Raw genomic sequence first — 20,765 nt, 5'->3', positions numbered from 1 at the left:
AACACAATCTATAGCATGACGGAACCGAAAATGTGACGCTGTTATCTCCCATTCACAATTTTGTGCTACTTTTAAACATTTAACTTAAACATTTTGTACATTGAATTAATTTCTTCTTTTGAGTGAGAGATGATGCAAGGCAATCCACAAAGCGGTTCTCGTTAACACTTAATTATGCTCCTCTCTGCCCCCGAGGAACCCCATACTGGTTTGGGTATAATTTGATTAACTGAGCTATCTACTATTCAGTCATTTTTGGAAGTGCAATCAAAAGTGCAAACATTAAAAAAAATATTGAAAAAGAACAGAATTTGTGATGAAATTTATATTGAAGAATGAGAAAGGACTAATAATAGTTAAAACATTAAAATTTTACTATATTTTATAGTTGCATTGGTCTCACTCACAAAAGCTTAACTCTCACTTCTACACAGGCTTAACTTTCACTCTCGAGGCAACTCCATGTACTTTCATTCTGGGCTCTTCGTCCATCTTCCCTGTTGATGTAAAGTCTAGCACTGTAACTGAAGATATTGCTGTTATTATTAATATATTTTGAAAACCTTTTTAAATTGTGGCATCATTGACTACTTTCCTGACCGCAACGTGGTCCCAAGAACTAGGAAGAAAGCCAAAAAAGAAATGTCCTTTACAGCACCTTGATATTAAGGTCATTGTTCGCTTCATTTTTGTTACTGAAACAAAATGCAAAACATAAAACTGCTTTGCTTTTTGTTTGAATAGTTGGAATGATTTTAATTAAAATAATTAGTCCATGTACAAAAACTTTCTTTTGGAGGTGTATTCAAGAATGTTCCTTGGACCTGTTGGTTAATTTTATATTTTTTACATTGTCTACTGGTGGTGTAGATTTGTTATCACAATTCCACATGGGCAAATTTCTTTAAGCCTATAATGCCGTTATCTGACAGGAGTCCTCTCAAATATTTGATAGGGCCCGTCATTATAGTCATGGCTCCCTGGTTGTAAACCTCCTCCTGATAGCTAACCTTGTCCTGTTCAAATATGACAATGTCTTGACTTATCCTCACTAAGGTCACAGGGGTATGCTGGAGCCTATGCCAGCTGACTTCGGGCGACAGGCGGGGTACACCCTGAACTGGTCGCCAGACAATTGCAGGGCACATATAGACAACCATTCACACTCACATTCATACCTATGGACAATTTTCAGTCGGCAATTAACCTAACATGCATGTTTTTGGAATGTGGGAGGAAACCGGAGTACCCGAAGAAAACCCGCACACACACGGAAAGAACATGCAAACTCCACACAGAGATGGCCAACAGAGACTCAAACTCAGATCTTCCAGATCACCTGACTGTGTGGCCACAGTGCGGCCCATTTGGGAGACATAATGAAGGGAAAAAAAATAACTAAAACGAACAATAGTGATGTGCTGTGTCCTTCCTCAGTGTAGTGACATACAGTCTTAATAATTTAGGATGATGCTAGTATGTGTGTCGACCTGTGCATCCAACAACACTGCAACTCCACAGAAGTGTCGCCACAGAAGTAGAAGACATAATCCACCATCCATGGGCTTAAAATGCTAATGCTAAATACAAAGCAAAGTGCTTTTCATAACACATAACACATAACAAAAAGTCAAAAAAAACTTGAGCACATGTAGACATGCACCAACACTTTTCATAACATGATTTTTACCATGCTGTTCATTGACTTTGTACAGGAGCATTGAGAGAAAAAGGCTTGAATTTCTTTGCTTTAACTGCGCAAGATCGCGGTTGCTGTCTATCACATTTGAAACACACCTAAAATCCATCCAGTTGTCTTACAACAGGACTTCACTATTGTCTGTAGTTCCCCTGATTTCCCTCACTCTTCTTTCAAACCATCTGAATATGTACATTTTTGGCCTCAAAAGAGTGCCGTTTCTTTTTGAGGTGCAGGTAGAGAGCTGAGTCTAAAGAGTTAGCCTTGGTTAGTCTGTGTTGTGACATGCGCCTGATCAGTAGCTGCTTGGTCTCCCCAGTACAAATTCTCACTGCACTGGACAGCATACACCCGATTGTTTTGTTTTTTTTTCTGGGGTGTCCGGTCTTTGGGGTGTACCAGTCTTAGCTTCAAGGTGTTACCAGGTTTGAAGTGTAGCGGTATGTTGTGTTGGTTTCTAATTCTTCTGGACAGATAGACCTGAGACATACAAAATGCTGCTAAATGCTTAAAACTGCTACTCCTTTCTTCCTCACCCACCTTGCTCTTGTTTTTTCTGAAACAAGTAGTACTTTTTAATACTGTCCAGCTTTGGTAACCACAAGTTTTGAGGGTATTCCTCAAGTGCCAATGTTTTTTTCTTTTTGGCCTGAGTGCCAAAGCTCTGTGTTGTAGGGTTCTGATATTGCCCACTTTGTGTTCCAGTGGGTGGTGTGGGTCAAAAGTAGGTATCGGGCAGTGTGTGTGGGTCTCCAATGTAGACATCCTCACGTGTGAACTTAATGTTTTTGCTGAGCTAATGTGCTCTGTAAAAGCCTGCATTTCCTGGAGAGAGAGCTGCCCACACTTATCCTAATTTGTTGCCCTTTGGTTTCTGGCAGGTTATTCTAATTGCCGATTATGTTGCCATGATCACATCAACTATTGGAACTTGTGGCGTCACCGGAAAATTCAACCGTCCTTCTCTGGTTGGGTAAGATTTATGTCTGACAATTTCTTTACCCATGTAGTTTTTCTTTAGTTGTTCCCAGTTTTTGAGCAATTCAGCAATTGAGATGTTCAAGTGTTCTCAGATGTAATTTCTGAAAAGTTCTTGTTTGCCTTGCTTTGGTTTTGTTATGTTGAGCAAGTTGGGCTTCGATGGTCAAATTAATTAACTTTTTCACAGACCTCTTTGGGCAGAATTCTTTGTATTTTGACGAGTTTTTCATCTAATTTTACCTTAAAACTTGGTGGTAAAGCTCTAGAGATGTGCGCAAGGGTTTATTTTTTTCCCCTCTTTCTTTGTTGTGAACAACGTTTGACAAAAGTTTACATTTGTTTAACTACACAGTCATTGACTCTATTTGTTCCTTTTACAATTTTTGTTGTTTTAATGCATATGGATCAACGCATTACTTGCTTGTTCAAAACAAGAACTTCTTCAAGGTTTTCTCATGACTCTATTGAATTTGTTCAATTCTCAGTTAAGGTGAATTATTTTAAATTGACATAATACTCCTAAAGGGACATCATTTTAGAGCCTGCTGAGCTGAGCATGAATACTGTACAAACTGACACTAAGCAGCCATCGGTTCAGCTTTTCTACTATAAAACACAAATCTCACAGGCATAGCAAAACCATATTTTAGCCACTAAGCCAGGGGAAATTAACAGACAAGATCCATCTGCTAAACGCATTGCAGCACGAGCCATCCAAGATAGGCCTAGGAGTCAGAGGTCTGGGAGTAAATCCTGAGTTTTTTGCTGCGCTAAATGGAGCTTTACGCAATGTTTGGCATTGCAAACAGAAGACTTTTACTGGACATCTTGTTTCGTCGCTAATCCTGCCAACAGCTACCAGCTAGGGACAGACACAAACTGACCCTCCGTACACATGCAAACTGAAATGCCACACACACTAAGATAAATACAGAGATATACACACATTGCCAATGCAATAAAGCAAATAAATATCTGGAATTTCATGTTCTAAAAACTGAATGCATTGCCTATTTCCATACATTGTTTTACAGTGTAACAAATGTATGTACGTAGTAGCGATTTTATAAACTGCTTGGTTCCCATTCATTAGGTGAAATCCCCATGTTTACAACTAGCAAAAGATACTGGCGTGTTAATGGTTATTAAATCTATATTTAAGGATATAGAAGAGTGGAAATCCAATTTGTGTCAGGGCTCTCCATCCGATCCCCTCTTTTATCCCTACATGCGGCTGGCTGGAGGAGTAATCGGCTTTGTGTAATAAAATGATGATGATGACTTTATCTGACATTTGTAAAAGGAGGAGCCCCAGATTTCTGTAGGTCTGCACTATCAGACTCTATCCAGTGAATTAATCCTCAGCCAGAGTGGGAGCGAGTGAAAATGTTGTTCATGGGAGTAAACACAGGGGTTATACTGAGGTGAATGGATGGAATGTGTTTGTAGAGCGTTGCGTGTTTGCCTTGTGAGAGTGCAAGCTGACATGTTCTTGTCGTGTCGTCTCAGATTCTTCACCCTGCCTCCATCACCTGCAAAAAGGAGAATGATTAAGTTTCAAGAGGTTAACTTTATCTCTATCTCCATCATAGAAGTTGTATGAGAAATACACTCCCATATACCTGCGCAAGAAGGGAGAAGTGAAAAGCAATACATACTGTATCAGACCAAGCAAGAGAGTGAAATGTAGCCCACTTGCTCGGAGAAGTGTTCAAAAAAAGCTGTGTTTCCAGATGAAACCTAGCTGATTCAAGCTAATGATCTGAAGAATGCACATCATAGTCCTCCACTCTATCACACGCAAAACACATCACACTGCAAGCATGACATGAATTCATTTTTACTCTGATTCTGATGTTCCCTATACTGTCAGGAATGGTACACACTTCCTTTGGTACTTTTACATGTGCCAGATTCAATTATTGTGCCTGTGAATTAAGTGGGCCCTAAGGGGTTAAAGTCTGTCATGTTCGATGGATCTGTTTGAAGAATTGCCTGCTCTGCTCCACTTGTCTTGTGAAGCTCATCTCAGTATTCCCTTCATAAGCCTACAGCTTGTGGTAGTCTTGAAGTTTCTCACTCATACAGGAAAATCTCTGAGCCCCACCATCCATATTTTTACATGCAGTGAATTTGATATGATTTACCATAAGAATCGAAATGGTCTTAACACATTGGACTAATCTTATATTGAATGTACACTGCAGGTTTAAGTGCCAAATTCCAATTCTGTTGTGATTTGTTTCCTATTTACATGTACAATATCTCACAAAAGTGTGCACAGACCCCTCACATACATACGCTCACTTTCTCTCTTTGAACTTGTTGCCTAAGCAAGGTTTCTCACAGTGTGCCATTGCTGCTGAGGTTGGACGCAGTAAGACAGTAATTTTACACTTCTTAAAAAGGTCCTGAGGGTTATGGAACCAAAAGGTCAAGTGGTAGACCTAAAAAAATGTCACTGGCCCTGAGCCGGAGGATCTGATTGGCTGTCTGTCAAGACGCGGGATGATTCTCGGCCCAAGTGAAGGTTGTTACTTGCATTTGTGAGAGAAGTTTTTAAAGAACAAAACCTGGCAGTTCTTTATTTGACAGGAGCCAATTATGAGCTATGAGAAAACTCACAACGAGCTTATCAACCGATCGGTCGATCATTACTCAATATAACACTCTGACACACGGTGTCATCTTAGAAGATGAAAATCATCACACAGCAAGTTAACCCTCAAAAAGTATCTTCTGCAATTTAGTTCTTTTGGTCTCCTTCATAAACAGTTCTATGTTAATCCCCTTTGATGCTTTCCTGCAGAAGAAGTTCAAATAGTTATTTTTTTTAAATTTTAAACTTGTATTGGTACTTGCCTTTATCTCTTAGCTACCTTTTCGGTGTTAAGTTGCTGTGTGATGATTTTAGCCTTCTATCCAAAGAAAGAGATTCCGTTTCCTCACTGACTGGCGAGCGGAAGAGTATTTAAACGATTAGTAGTAGTTCTGAAGTACAGATGCCACAAAATGAATACGCTGTGTAAGCCGCAGGGTTCAATATTTAAGAAAAAAGTGGCGGCTTACAGACGGGAAATTATGGTAAATGGAAATAATGTATGCAAACCTATTAAGATAATGCCATTGTGGCACTTCAAGCAATCACTTAAAAGCATATGATGATCATTTTTGTCAGCTATCTTAAAAATATTTGCTTACCACTTTGATTGTTTTTTGATGATGATGATGTCATTTAATCAACAAAAACTTCCTTCAAAACCATCAACTTATTTCAGCATTCATCCTGAGTGCTAGTGTTTTCTGTCTTATAAAACTCAAAAGAAACTCAGAAGAAAAGAACGCCGCTGGAACTCGTTTCTGCTTCATTATACTTTCTCGATTTAAGTGTCCTTAAACTCAGTACACGGAGATGGCGCGTCTAAAACCCAAATTAAAATAATTGTTTCCACAGTGTGGACAACTCCATCAGTGCCTGCTACGGCTGTGATTTATGATTGATTGGAATGTGCATAAAACTTTGTTCATACCCGCTTAAAGGACACTCAGATGACTTTAACAGTGGCAGCCAGACACCAGCACAGTGCAGTGTGATTAATTCAGGAATGTGAAGTTCAGTTCCCACTCAGTGAAGGTGTGAATGCGAATGGTTCTCGGTCTTTATATCGGTATGGTGACCAGTTCAGGGTGTAGCAAGCCTTTTGCCCGAAGTGAGCTGAGATGGACTCCAGCTCAACACAACTCTGAACGGGAGCGGTAGAAGATGGATGGATGGATGGAATTATAAGTTTGGCTTTTAGAAGTGCAGATGTTATGTTGTGTCTAGTGTGGAATAGGGTGACTCTCTACCATTTACTCTGCAATACAACATCTTGCTATTGTCTCTTGGGAATTGTCTCTCACTTTGTTTCTTTACACAAGGACACAAAAAAGATGAGGTGATATGTATAAAATGTGTCTGTGCTTGCGTGTGAATCAAAAGTAATGCTGTAGGGAACAGAAGGTGTTTCATACCTGAGACAAGCTTCCATATTGGATATTTTTATTTCCTGTCAGCCTGATGTCTCTACTCTGCACACACTTAAAGTAGATGCATTATATATAGTTCGTTCTGTCAGGCTGGGTTCAGGAAGACGAGGATGAGTGCCCAAAATATAGATGCAAGGACAGCTAGAGCAGTTAAATGAACAGAGGAGGGGCAGCGGGAAGAATCAAGTAGCTCCGCCCGACTCGGGGCTCCACAGGGCGGCTTGGGTGTTGCGCCAGACCCGTTGAATGCGGCGCAGGTGCGAGGCCACAGATGGTACGGCAGATCTTGACTCCTGGGAAGGAAACACTGGAGGCTGAAAGCCGTGGGCCACGCAAAATAGGGACATGCCAGTAGAAAAGCACACGAAGGTGCTGTGTGCATACCATCCAAGTAAGTGTGGGACTACGGTTTTGGTGGCAACCGGGCTCTGTTTGGCAGTTGGATTCGAGAATGTAACCCGAACACAGGCTAGCGATTGCCCCAAGAGCCTTGCAGAAAGCCATTCAGGTGGTGGAAGACAACCACCCTTACCTTCGGAAACCACATTTACTGTAGAGCGACACCATGGAAGCGGACCACATGCTGAACCAGAAGCTTTGCTGTCTCCAATGTGGAAGGAAGCTGATAGAAAGGAATGAAGTGCGCAAACTTTGAGAAGTTGTCTACAGTGGTAAGGAAGTAAAGTATCTTGAAGGTGGCAGTCCGGTAACAAAATCAATGGCGACGTGTGACCATGGCCGGCAAGGTATAGTAAGAGGCCTCTGCAAGCCAGCCGCAACCTGATGGGAGGATTTACTCCTAGAGCAGATGTAACAATCCGCCACAAAGCTTTTGGGACGTATATACCGTAATATGTGCAGTACAGTACAGCATACATACGACATAATTACATTAATGTAAGATGGCAGTGACTCGTGTGTGGCGTCTTCGCTAGACCACTGACAGCACTAGCTTTGACCGCCAACTTTTATTGACAATTCAGGTTGAAAACTAGCACCGATGTGAACACAAGTTCTGATCACCAGTCTTTATTGGAATTACAACACTTAGGCAGTGTGGCTTGTATAGACAAGGCTAGGAAAAGCACCTTCTCTGACAGCTACAGGGACAACGTGCAGTAACGACAGCTTCAAGCTCCAGCTTCAATGGCTTTGTTGTCTGCTAGCCCGCTCAGTTCAACACAATCAGGAAGCCAAGGGAGCATAGATAGTCCAAAATAAAAGGTCAGGTCTCAAACTGTAATTGGACAAGCCCCCTGCCATGGTGTGTCGTATCCAGAGTGGGTACTGTCAGATAGCCAACACCACAGCTTTGCAGAAAGGGCACAGATCTGGAATGAGAGCTGCTGGTAAAATCTTATCAGAGCCTGGTTCCCTCACTCTGATTTATAGCCTTCGAGCCTGCCTGAGGACATGCACACACACACACATACGCACTGTCCAACAACAGGGCAGGGCCTCATCTTTGCAAGAGTCGCATAAAGACTTGTCACCATGGCAACTACAACCTCATTAAAAACTGAAATTGGTGGCAAATGCCTCAGGCACTTTTTCTTTTTCCTCAATTTCTTATTTACTTATTTGCTCTGGTATTATGATTTGAATTGCATTTTAATTGCTATAAATGATTTGTTAAACAGTAAGATGAATTATACAGTAGTTAATTACAGTGGAACATCTTACATCATATCTGGAGTCCAGACAGAATTTCCCTGAAAAAAGTCAGATATTTTGCACACATTTTTATTCATTATTAGTTATTACTATAGTGCTGCCACAACTCACTCATCGAGTTAACATCTCACTACAGACTGGGACATTTCCAAATGCCACAAACACTGCTGTCATTAAGCCTTTTCTGAAGAAGAGCAGTCGTTAAGCCACAGTACTGAACAACTATCGGCCCATATCAAACCTGCCATTCTTTTCTAAGAAAAGTCTGAGAAAAGGTTGTATACCAACAGCTTACTGACTTTCTAACAATGTGTTTGATACTTTCCAAATAGGATTTAGGCCCCACAACAGCACTGAGACAGCTCTGATCAAGGTGACAAATGATATCCGTCTGAACACAGATAGTTCTGTCAGACCTGAGCACTGCCTTTGACACATTTGACCATGTGATCTTATTACATAGGTTCGAAAACTGGGTGGGAATTTCTGGTACTGCTCTTAACTGGTTCAAGTCCTATCTGAAGGACAGGAATTACTTTGCTAGAATTGGTAACTGTGTCTCAGACCAAATGGCTATGACCTGTGGGGTTCCACAGGGGTCAGTCCTGGGGACCCCTATTGTTCAATCTGTACATCCTTCCTTTAGGCCACTCAGATGTGAACTTTAGCTTTTTAACACCTAAAAAGACATTGCCAAAATCAAGGGAATAGTGTCTAAGCCAGATTTAGAGAGACTAATCAATGCCTTTGCCTCCAGCAGGCTCGACTACTGTAACAGGCTTCTCACCAGGCTCTCTAAATGAGCTTTAAAACAGCTGCAGTACATCCAGAATGCTGTTGCTCGAGCCCTGTCTAGAACCAGAAAATACGACCATATAAGTCCAGTACTCAGGTCTGTGCACTTGCTTCCTGTCGCTCAGAGAATAGACTTTAAAACAGCTCTGCTTGTGTACAAGTCTTCATGGTCTTGTGCACAAAGTACATCTCTGACATGAACCATTTTGGGCTCTGAGAAGCTCAGGGAGTGGTCGACTGCAGGTGCCCAGAGTCAGGACTAAACACGGTGAGGCTGTGTTTTTTTTTTTATGCTGCCAGAACAGGAACAGTCTTCCTGAAGATGTGCGACAATGCTCAGTTTTGGCAATGTTCAAATCCAGGGTGAAAATGCTTTTATTCAACTGTGCATATGACAACTGAAAGTATTTTATCTGCACTCTTCAATTTTCAATCATTTTAAATATTTTGTTTTATGGAATGATATTATGAAATGTTTTCTCCAGGTACTCCGGTTTCCTCCCACATTCTAAAAAAACATGCATGTTAGGTTAATTGGCAACTCCAAATTGTCCATAGGTATGAATGTGAGTGTGAATGGTTGTTTATCTATATGTGCCCTGCGATTGGCTGGCGACCAGTCCAGGGTGTACCCTGCCTCTCGCCCAAAGTCAGCTGGGATAGGCACCAGCATACCCCCGTGACCCTAATGAGGAGAAGCGGCATAGAACATGGATGGATAGATATTATGAAGTGACTTTACCCTTCTTTTCTGTAAAGCACTTTGAATTACCTTGTGTAGGAATTGTGCTCTAAAAATAAACTTGCCTTGCCTTACTTATTATGTGACGTTGTGTGTTTTGCTTTTTCCTTTTTTTTTTTTTTTTCCACATTCTTTGAAAGGACCATTATCAACAATGGTTATAAAACGATGCAGCGAGTGGTAAGAGAATAAGTTAGTGTTAATTTAAGGCAGTAAAGACACCAGTGGTGCCCCAATACAGCATGGCAAGTATTTCACTGCCATGACAGTCAAAAAGGGTGCAACATTGCATCAAGATTGTCAAAGACGATTGCCAATGACAGTATTGCTATGCAAACACCATCCTGTTCCATCTCCATTATTTTTGTCATACATCAGCAAAGGGTCAATAGTTTTACTCACTTTATACTTGACAGTTAAGTTCATACTACAGTTGCTGAAGCTAACTGTAGTATGAACTTTAGACTACCATTGTCAATGATCATTTGTGCAAATACAAAACCTATTGGTGTAAGTTGTCACCCACCTGTATGTAAAATAAGTATGCATTTCCTTATCTCCTTATCACCACTTCCGGTGTATGCCCCACCCACTCAAAGTACAGATACGGATACATATAATTTAGGTAGGTGAACAGATACAGATAGTGGTGTACTCGCTCATCCCTAATAGATAATGTGCTGAGTGTATTTTGAGTTGCAGTGAGGAATGTGTTCATTATGATTTTATCAACCCTTTTAGTGGAGGGTAACACTCTTTATGTCATCAAACTGCATCCTTGAATTATTTTCAGTAAACTAAAACAATATATTTTTTCTCACACAGACACCCACCGACTGCGCTATCAGCTTTTAACTTGTCAGCGCTTCATCAGCTGAGACAATATTACTCCCTGTCCCCTATCCCCAACGGTGTGAGTGTAATTTCATACTTTGTCTCTCAAGGTTTAGTTATTTCACTTTCAGCTTTTACACTATATCTATTTATGCATCAAATCAAAGGGGACAGCACGCCATATTTTGGGAGCGGAAAGTGTTTCTTGAAAAATGTAATAAGAAAACAGATCTTGATGGATTATAGGCCTTCTCCACATCTGAGACATTTTCAGTATGATAAATCACAAAGGCCTTTTACACTTTATTTTTTTCATTTTCACTTTCTCTCTCTTGCCGCTTTTTTGCTCTCATGATCTTCCTCTTTCTTCTCCCTTCCATCTCATGAGCCTTGCCTTTCAATTGTACGAGGTTAAAGGAGCACAGCCAGACTGGGGACTGTTGAAGACCTTTTTATTCATATTTTTATGCATTTGAAACAAGCCAGCTCTAATCTGTCAGGTACAGGCTACCATAAGGTCCGAATGTGTATAGATATACATAAAAGTGTGGCTGAATATATACCACACGATGTGTGTTTGTGTGTGCTTGAATATGTGTTCGAGTGCATAACCCTGTACTGTCCCAGGCCACCTCAGCCAGCAGTTATGCATTAGAAACCAAGACCGGTGTTTCCCAATCTGATTGTTAGCAGAACCTCTGCATTCAAGGTTAAACAGGTCTCTGGGAGCAGGGTGTGTAAAGGCGTGAAGCTCCAAATCAGAAAACAAGCATGGAGCCTTGCAGTCGAGGCTATCGAGGATCTGATATCCTCACAAGTGGAAGGAGGAGAAGGAGCCTAATCCTTCATACATAATTGATAACCAAATCCTCTAAAACACAGAGATGCGAGCTTCCTGCACCCCAGAGGCCATCGCACTGCTAACTGATCAGACGGCAGACTCCCCCCACCAACACCATCATTAATACTCATTTATATCGTCTTCACATGAACACCATTCTCGTCTTGTGGAAAGCTGGCCTTCAGGAGAACATGTATGGCTGGCGAGCAAATGCACAAAGCCTTGTAAGAGATAGCATTGGTTCTCGTTGCAAGCACATTGTGCAATTGCCTGTCATTTTGCTGTTATTCAAATATAAACACGGGGAATGATCACAGACCACTGTGTGGTCCCTTTGCATGCTGACCCAGATTAGTTAGATTAGTTGATCATTTCTTGTACTCTAAAAGGTATCAAATGTTAGCAACCGCTTTGAGTGTATGGAAGAATAATGTAATTTTATTCGAATAAAGTGCAACCAACACGTCTGGTTGAATTAACAGGTTAACCTTTTCTGCTCTCCTTTTCAATAGTCAATACATTTGCAGTACAATAGAAGTAGAGTAAGTGCAGTAAGAGCTGACGTTACCTGTCCTCATGAAGTGGTGGACATATACAGTACACGATGTGGGCTCATCTAGTTAGGGGTGGTATCATTTTTATGAGAAGGAAAACCTGGAACTTCAAAACTGACCATTTGAGCATCTCTTTTCGAGAGGAAATAAGTGCGGGAGATGACACATTGAGTGTCCTCATGTTTGGTGGTTATAAATAAAAGAGTCTAGGGGTTTGGGGGTTTTGCGTTTGGGGTTCAGAGTTGAGTTTCAGCATTGCGTGGGTAACGGCCGCAACAGTAGCCCATGTTTTCATTAGGGATTGTTGTGCCTGTTGTGAGCTAATTTAAACCTCAAACCCTGCTGTTCCAGCGATCAAGCCTGGTGCTTGTGTGTCACCGGGCATTACAGTAATATTACTGACACACAGTGCCCAGTGTAGAATGCGACATATTCATTCATCGTCTATGAATGCGTCTTTGGAATGTCCTCTATATGTATTTTAGTCTATTGAGCCATTTTTATGCTTGGAAATAATTTAGTCAAAACACATGTAAAATTTCAAGCACGGAGTGGTTCGGGATGATTGTGTAGACATTTCACTGACCAATTACATGCATTGTATCGCCTTCATTGTGACACAACTCAAAAATCGCATATGCAGCTTTTTAAATGGATGTGTGTGAGGCAGGCGAGCAGTGAGGAGAGGCAATATCAACACTTTGCTTCGGTGACATTGTGCGCCTTTTGAAAACAGGTAGTTTTACCTTTACACATTGTTACAGGGTGAGAGAAACAGTGTAAATATCTAGTGTAGATACTAGTGTAGAAACTAGTGTAAATGTCACTTCACTATAGAGAGCCATTATTGCGTAAAGGTTATGACTGTCCACTTCAATATATCCTAACATTTAATGTACAAATACTACATACAGTGACGGCTGTGAAACACTGATCTAATTGCTCCTTGAAAAAAAGTTTATTTAAAAAACATATATGTCCTTCTGTTTTTAGTGTAAAATATGTAATATTTTTATTTTGTTTTATATACACTGCTGATCAAAATTTCAAGACCAGTTGAAAAATTCTCCCGATGGACACAAATGGACGTCACTACACTCCGCTTTTCCTCATTTAGATCGTTCTTTGGGCCCGAGCGCTAAGACTTTCAACATTTCCTTTCCACCATATACCTGTACAGTACTTCATCATACCAGCATATAAGCATCATCACACATAAACAACATTAGTGTCAAAAGTTCGCTGAGACCAAATTAACAACTAAAGTAATGAAAAATAAGCATGCATGCACAGCCTTTCAAATGCAGTATAGTTTTATTTCTCATGAGTATTTTTTACCATTGTGTTTGTAATATGACATAGAGTACCTTTAAGTAATTTTGATCAATGTAGAATTACAACAGCTTCAGCTAGCTGTTTAGCAAGGTTTATAGTGTGTGCAAAGTGCTTAATGTGCGGTTCCAATCCTACGTGGTGCACTGCCACTACCATATTACGTGTATCATCATTCACAGTACCAATGTGTTCCTCTAATTTTTTTTGAGCAGTATATATTTAAAAGTGTAACTAGGAATATTTTTACTGTAGCTTTACAGTAACGTATTATTTATTAGGGATGAGAGAGCAATTTTCATGCTTTAATAAACATTTTGTCTGTTAAAAAACATGATGGATTAATTTAGGATAATGATTATTTATTTCATTTCACTGTGCTGTTCTGTCAAGAGCCAATTCCACAGAGCAATAATAAAGTCATGAAATGCTTCTTCTCCTGGGTTTTTGACACCATTCTTAACATCTGTAGCTGAGAAGCGCTACACTTAATGGAGGATGTCACCAACAATACTTCCTGGCAGAGAATTAGTCACGTAGGAATAGAGCGTTGCTGCTGTTGTTCCAATTAGCAAGTCCCTGCATGACTTGCTCGCCTCTCTCAGCCCTTCTCGTCACCCTTTTACATTACCCCATCTTTTCTCATTATCTCTATTTCCTCCTATCTCAACTCTTTCTTCTTTGTCTGTATTCGTTGTTTTTAGAGTTTTAGCCTTTTTGCCGTCTTTGGGGCCGAGATAATTTTAGAAAGAACTAATCAAAGAGGTAGCGTTCTCCCAGTGCCTGTGAGTATGAGGCTGGAACGTCCTGCTTCACCTCCTTTTCTCATCCCCTGCTTCACCTCCTTTTCTCATCCTTCGGCTTCCCGCTGCATTCATCTTTCTCCTAGTCTGAGCAGGGCTCCCCTGGTCGCCCGGTCCCCGTGGGCTGCCAGTTTGTTCTGTCGATGTTCAGATGTTAATCCATCACACTAATTCTGTGGACAAACACTGCTACAATGTCTAATTCCCATTCCAGAAGGACAAAGGATGGTGAGGCCATAGGCTAGCCTGGAGACTGATGAGCCACACTGGCATAATTAAAGGCAACACCTCCTTGGGACAATCATATATTTTCTTCAGTTTTTATCACTCTGTCCATTTAACTCTACATTAACATCCGTCTTTGGAAATAAAAAAAAAAACAAACCTTTATGATTATGGACCTGCATGCAGAGCGCAGCCCATCCTATCCCTCACACATAATGTTCTTGGATAGGTCTCAATGTGGGGAGTGGGCTATTTATAGTTTGTAACTTTGTTTGTAATTTTGTATAGGACCTAACCATGACGGCGTAAATTATGGCCAAAGGTGAAAACGAGGCACCCACTCTTCATACCATACAGTGCGAGGAACCCCCACACATGGGGTTCTATCAATGGGTAGATAGGTCTTGATAGCGGGAAGAGCCCTATTTATATTTGATAGCATTCTGTGTAACCTTGGTGACGTAATTTACAACCACAGTTGAGAAGGGGGTCACTTGATCCCACCCTCTGTCTGTTTCCAGGCAATGTCAGTCAAGCATACGATCACGCAGCAACATGCTTAATATCCCATTTTGTTCACACAGTCCTCATTGGCTAAAACGTCTGTTAAAATGTTGTGTTTTAGCCCTGTCACAATCAGAAGATGAGTGAATTCAGATTTTCTGAGGTTCAGAGGTAGCAGGCCCGTTAAAGTTTTCTATGGGATTTTTTCTAATTATTCTCTTTTATTATTCTGTAGCTTTAGCGAAATTTACGTAATTCCTTGCAAGATTGCATGTGAATTCTGTTACCAACTCATGCTGCATGGATAAAGAAAAAGAAAGACATTGTTATAGATTTTGTTATAGTGTTGATTAAACACGTCAAAACCAATCTTCATATACAGTGGTGCTTTGGTTAATGTCATTAATCCGTTCCAGAAATCAAATCAGGACTCAAATCAAAATGGACTCAAACCAAGGCAAGTTTCACCACAGAAAATAATCGAAATCCAATTAATCCATTCCAGACAATCAAAACATTTAACACAAAACATAATTTATAGACAGTAATTACAGTTTTACATGCCGAAAATGACGCAAAAATAATTACAAATGACAAATAAATGGACAACTAAAGATTTACCTAGTTTTGCATTGACCAGGGCTTCCAGTACATCCTGCCGAGAGCGTTGTGATATTCACTCTCTTTGGAGTGTTGCTGTCACTCCTTTGGACTCATATCGGCTTATTTGGATTTTGTCGCACTCAATAAAAAAAAATGCACAGACAGGAGTCATCACTGCAAGGGTCCATTGTTTTGGCCACTGGCATGTTGTTCGTCTATATCACACTCCTTTGCATGGACAAGTGACCGCAGGAAATACAGTAATACACTGGTAGTATTTAACAATAAGAAACAAGACATTTGGCAAACCTTCAGGGTTGGCGTTATGTAAAGCTCGTGTTGGGTTAGTTAAGTGGTTCTAAATTATCTTCTGTCACGCGCCCACTGGGGGACAGAAATGTTTTGCCCACCCGATTTGACTACTATTGAGAAACTGATGATTTATTTATCTATTTATTTATCTGTATTGTACAGACTGAACTCGAAATTGAAACCAGCCCTGGGTTAGTTAAAGGAAAACTGCACTTTTTTGGGGGAATTTTGCCCATCATCCGCAGTCCTTATGTGAGACATGAGCACATATGGCTTTCTTTTTTTTGTGCGTTCTAAAGATAAGTACCTGGAAAATTTTAATTTTCAAAACCATCCTTTTTCAAACTTAAAGTTGGGACCCAAAACAAGTACCAAATCATTTTTAACATAAAATGAAAGAAAGTGCTTGGATGAAGAATGGTACTTACTGATACTAGAAACAGTTTGATACACAAAATAATTTCTTTCAGTGCTTAATTACTTCACATTAATTTGATTTTTTTGCTCTTCTGCATTCCCACAATAAACTATTCCACTGAATGAGCATGGTGGACCAACTCTGGAGCAATTGCTTCTGTTATTTAGAGGTTCCTTTTCATTTTTCTTTTCTGCTTCCTACCGTGGACTGAGAGACAGACCATGAGATGGCATTCAGCCGGTATGACTTAGCCTAAAGGGCAAAGAAGCACCAATGCTGACTGTTGTGTTGCCTCGCATTAGACATGGACACTTTGTGTGAGGGGAAAGAAATGTCCAGCACAAAATGTGGTGGTAAGAATGTATGTATTTATCATTTACAAATGAAGCTGCATTGATCTGTAAAACCATTGTCACACCACACTCAACAATGACGTGGTTTGATCACAGTTTCTTCCAATGATTGCATTTTAATCGCATTAATCACAGTTTAGAAATGTATTTTTCATGAGAAATCACCACTTGCAAATGTCTGAAATATGCCCATTTTCACTGTATTTTATTAACAGAATGACAGGACGTAATTCGATATATTTAACATACTGCATGTTTACTAAGACCTCCACGTGAACTGAAAATATGAATCAAGCTAAAACATGCCACATAAACCAAAATGTCTGTCTTTGCAACGTCTCTTGCGTGTCTCTCTGCAGTTCCTTGGCTATAGGCTGGAGTTAGATATTTACAACAGTATAGTAGTAATATTTAAACACAGTACAGTTAGAGTAGTAAAAGAGATACCACACCATTATCCTCCACAATTGAATTGGGCCATCTTCATCATTGCTCTTTTTTGTGTAGAAAAATTGCTTGAATGAGCTTGAATAGTTGTTGTTACTCACTGGTCTCCTATGACCTGCTTTTCTTGTGTTGATGTTCGGAGTGCCCCTTGCAGTAGTGTAGTAGAGAATGAGGAAGTGTTGTTCCGAGGATGAACGGAGAGACGTGTTTTCGGGTTAGTTGTATATGGCGTTTGAATTGAGCATGCGCTAAGGTAGGGATAAAGGTAAACCCAAAAATGGCATCAGACTCTGTGTACATCTGTGGGGACGCGCCACCATCATAAAGCCCCGGTCACAACCCACCGTGCGTGTTTTTAGTCCGTATGTTTTTTGGGGACGCCACAGTTACTACGTTTTTCTGAAAACGTGGGGAGGGAGTGGCAAGAGCAGGGAGGGAGTACGTCAACGCACATCACTCGCACGATTGTACAATATGTAGGTACGTGGCCCGCACGCCATGCCTGGCCGTGAGCGGTTGCGTGCATGGTATGTTACACACGTGGTTCAGTGAGTTGTACGTGCTTGCAACGTACGATCTCCGTGAGATTACCACATTATTGTACGATGTCCTTACTCACCCGCATGTTGTGTAAGTGCGATGAATGTGATTTTTTTTCGGAGGGGTGGGGGTATATATAGGACGGCCTTCCGAGGTTCTCCAGATGTCCCTTCTGCTGCTGCTTCAAGCCTGCTTCTGCCCATTCCGCTGCAGAGGGTTCTGATGCTGCAAGAGCAGCTTCAAGTGGCATTGCACCTCCAGCACCACCCTCCTCATGATCACACTCTATGGCATCACCATCTGACCCTTCTTCGCTCCTCCTCTCCTCTTCCTCTCTGCCCCTCTCATCTTCCGCTGCCCGTTTCCGTTGGGCCTCTCTGGCCGTATCCACTGATGCAGCTGACCCCTTCTTCTGTGTCTTCGGCATCTTGGAGACGAAATGTTGGCACTCGTCCGTCAGCTTTAAACAGGCACAATAATCCCTAACATGGGCTACTGTTGTGGTCGTAACCCATACCAAGCTAAAAGTAAACTCAGAACCCCAAAAGCCTCTTCCTGTCAGCGCCCTCCCAAGCAGCTCCGCCAGCACCGTAACATATTTACAGCAACACACACAAGCACAAGTCTAATCTCTTAAATGGCTTGTTTTCTGTTATTATTTCTTCTATTGGTCAACAACTAAATTGTCTTCTGTATTTGTTATTTACATGTTCATTACATGCTCTCTTGCTATGATGTCACACTATTTACATAACCGATGCTGTTATCTCCAAGTCTGATCAGGGTTTATCTATCTTAACTGTAATGTGGTAAACAGCACTGCTTGGTGACATATGCCCCAAAAAGCGGAGATGTCTGAGGAAGAGAGAACATTTAGTCACTCAAATTGACCTGTAAATATATTTCATTACGACTTTAGTACAGCATTGTGCAAATATCGCGTTTATTAACTACACAACTGGTGTCCATGTAAATTTGTAATCAAAGGTTTGAATACACAGCTTTTCCACTTCATTATCTTTGATAAAGCGATGACGTCTCCAGATGCTCCTCCACAGATGGATCTGAGCTATCTGGTGCTTCACATTGACCATACTTGCTTTAATTTTTGGCTTACTCTGTTATCTTCATCCAAATGTGGTTTCAGCAATAATTTTACCAGTTAACTAAATCAAGGTGCCATATGCCATGGTGTGTTTTACACCAAGCAAGACCGAGTGAACTCCTATAAAAAAAAAAATAAAAAAAACAACTGCTGCTCTGCTCTCTTGAGAGTCTGGACCAGGCACTGAACATGTTGTGGTTGCTTTTACTGCATTCTGCTTCCACAATGAAAGATGGAAGGACTCAACCAGAATGAATAACGGCATTTGTGACACAGGGGAACAATTATTTGTTTTCATCACAGCGGCAGCGGAGACAAAGTTTTTTTTTTTTTGTTTTGTTTGTCCCACAAGTCTCCTGAGAGGAATTTAAAATGTCAAAACTGAAAAATGAAATTGATTGGTATGTTTTTATGTTTTAGTGGTGGATTAATATCTAGGACTCCCTGGGCCACATATTTAAAAAAAAAAAACGAAAGAATGCAAGTGCCTCTTTGATATTTTGTAAACCAACACATGTAGATACGCTAATAAGTTACATATCGTTCAAGAAGGAACTGCATCTCAGTGTTGAGATATTGGTGAAGAAGTGTATTATTAGTATGAACCCCCGTCTTTGCTCTATTTTCCCATTTTTTTTCTGTTTAAATTTAAATTTACCAAATCAACTTTCTTCTTAAATCTTTGTAAATTTTCTTTTCATAATATTAGGACTTTATTCCCATAATATTTTGACTTTATTTCTATCGTACAGTCATCCCTCACCACTTGGCGGTTTGAACTTCGCTTCCTCGCTCTATCACGGTTTTTCAAAACTGTATTTCATGGTTGACTATGACTTATTGTTGGTATAAACAAAAAAACAACATATTAAGCACATTTTTGCATATTCTTGGCCTAAATTATGCACTTTCATGCATGAAAATTACTAAATGAACTAAAACACAAATACAGCTTGAGATATTTAAAGGACATTGATGAGCTGTAGTCCATACTGACCACTAGGTGTCGTTAGTAACGCGTACCAAACTTGATCGCTGTCAGCAACGATTATTGCAGGTTTGAATTATCTCGCAACAGGCACAATAATAACAATAATAATCATCATATAATCATAATAATAACATAGGGTACTGTTGTGGCTGTGATCCAGCTAAAACTCAACTCTGAATCCCTGACGTCACTTTCTGTGCACACGTCGGGAAGACATTTATTGAAACACACAGGAGCATGAGTCTCATTTATTTCTTAAATGGCTTATTTTTTCAAATTATATCTACTATATTTGGTAACATGAATGTAAAGGTGACTATAGGGGTGTTATTCCACGTCTAGAGGGCTCTAATAATAATAAAAACCGTATATAGAAGGCTGTACACAGGTTTTCTGTGTTGTAACTAGAAAATATTTGATTTATAAATCCGGATTCCTACTTCACTGAAATGAATTTATCGCGGCGGGGTCTGGAACAACTTAACCGCGATAAAGGATCGATTACTTTATAACTTTCCCCCAACCTAATTTTCCAAAAATTGCAATTTTTGTGTGCGTTTATTAATCTGCCAATAAAAAAAAAATAATACAAATCTGCCACGGGACGCAAATTGCCGCAGGGCCACACTTTGGACACCCCTGATCTAGGATTATTGTTTAGCAGCAATTTTACAGGTCTCATTCATCCTTTATGTTCTTTGTATTTGCAAACAGCATACGGTCGTTGCTCTGTAAATAAGACAATAAAGTTATCGGGAATAGAATGCAAACGTATGCAGTTGTATTGCGGTCTGAGGTGGTGCTCTGTTGTGTTCCGTGTGGAAAGTGCAGAAGCGTGTAGGTTGAGAGAACAACACTATGTTTACGGCAAGAGAAGAAAATGTGGCAGGGCTTCAGGGACTGGGTTCAAACCAATCGCCTGCAGTGAGAGGAGACGGTACAGAAGAGTGGAGGAGGATAGCTGTGTCAAAGCGAGTAACACC

The sequence above is a fragment of the Dunckerocampus dactyliophorus genome, chromosome 11 (assembly GCF_027744805.1).
Source record: "Dunckerocampus dactyliophorus isolate RoL2022-P2 chromosome 11, RoL_Ddac_1.1, whole genome shotgun sequence".
NCBI lineage: Eukaryota > Metazoa > Chordata > Actinopteri > Syngnathiformes > Syngnathidae > Dunckerocampus > Dunckerocampus dactyliophorus.
Note: the sequence above shows the minus strand (reverse complement) of the source record.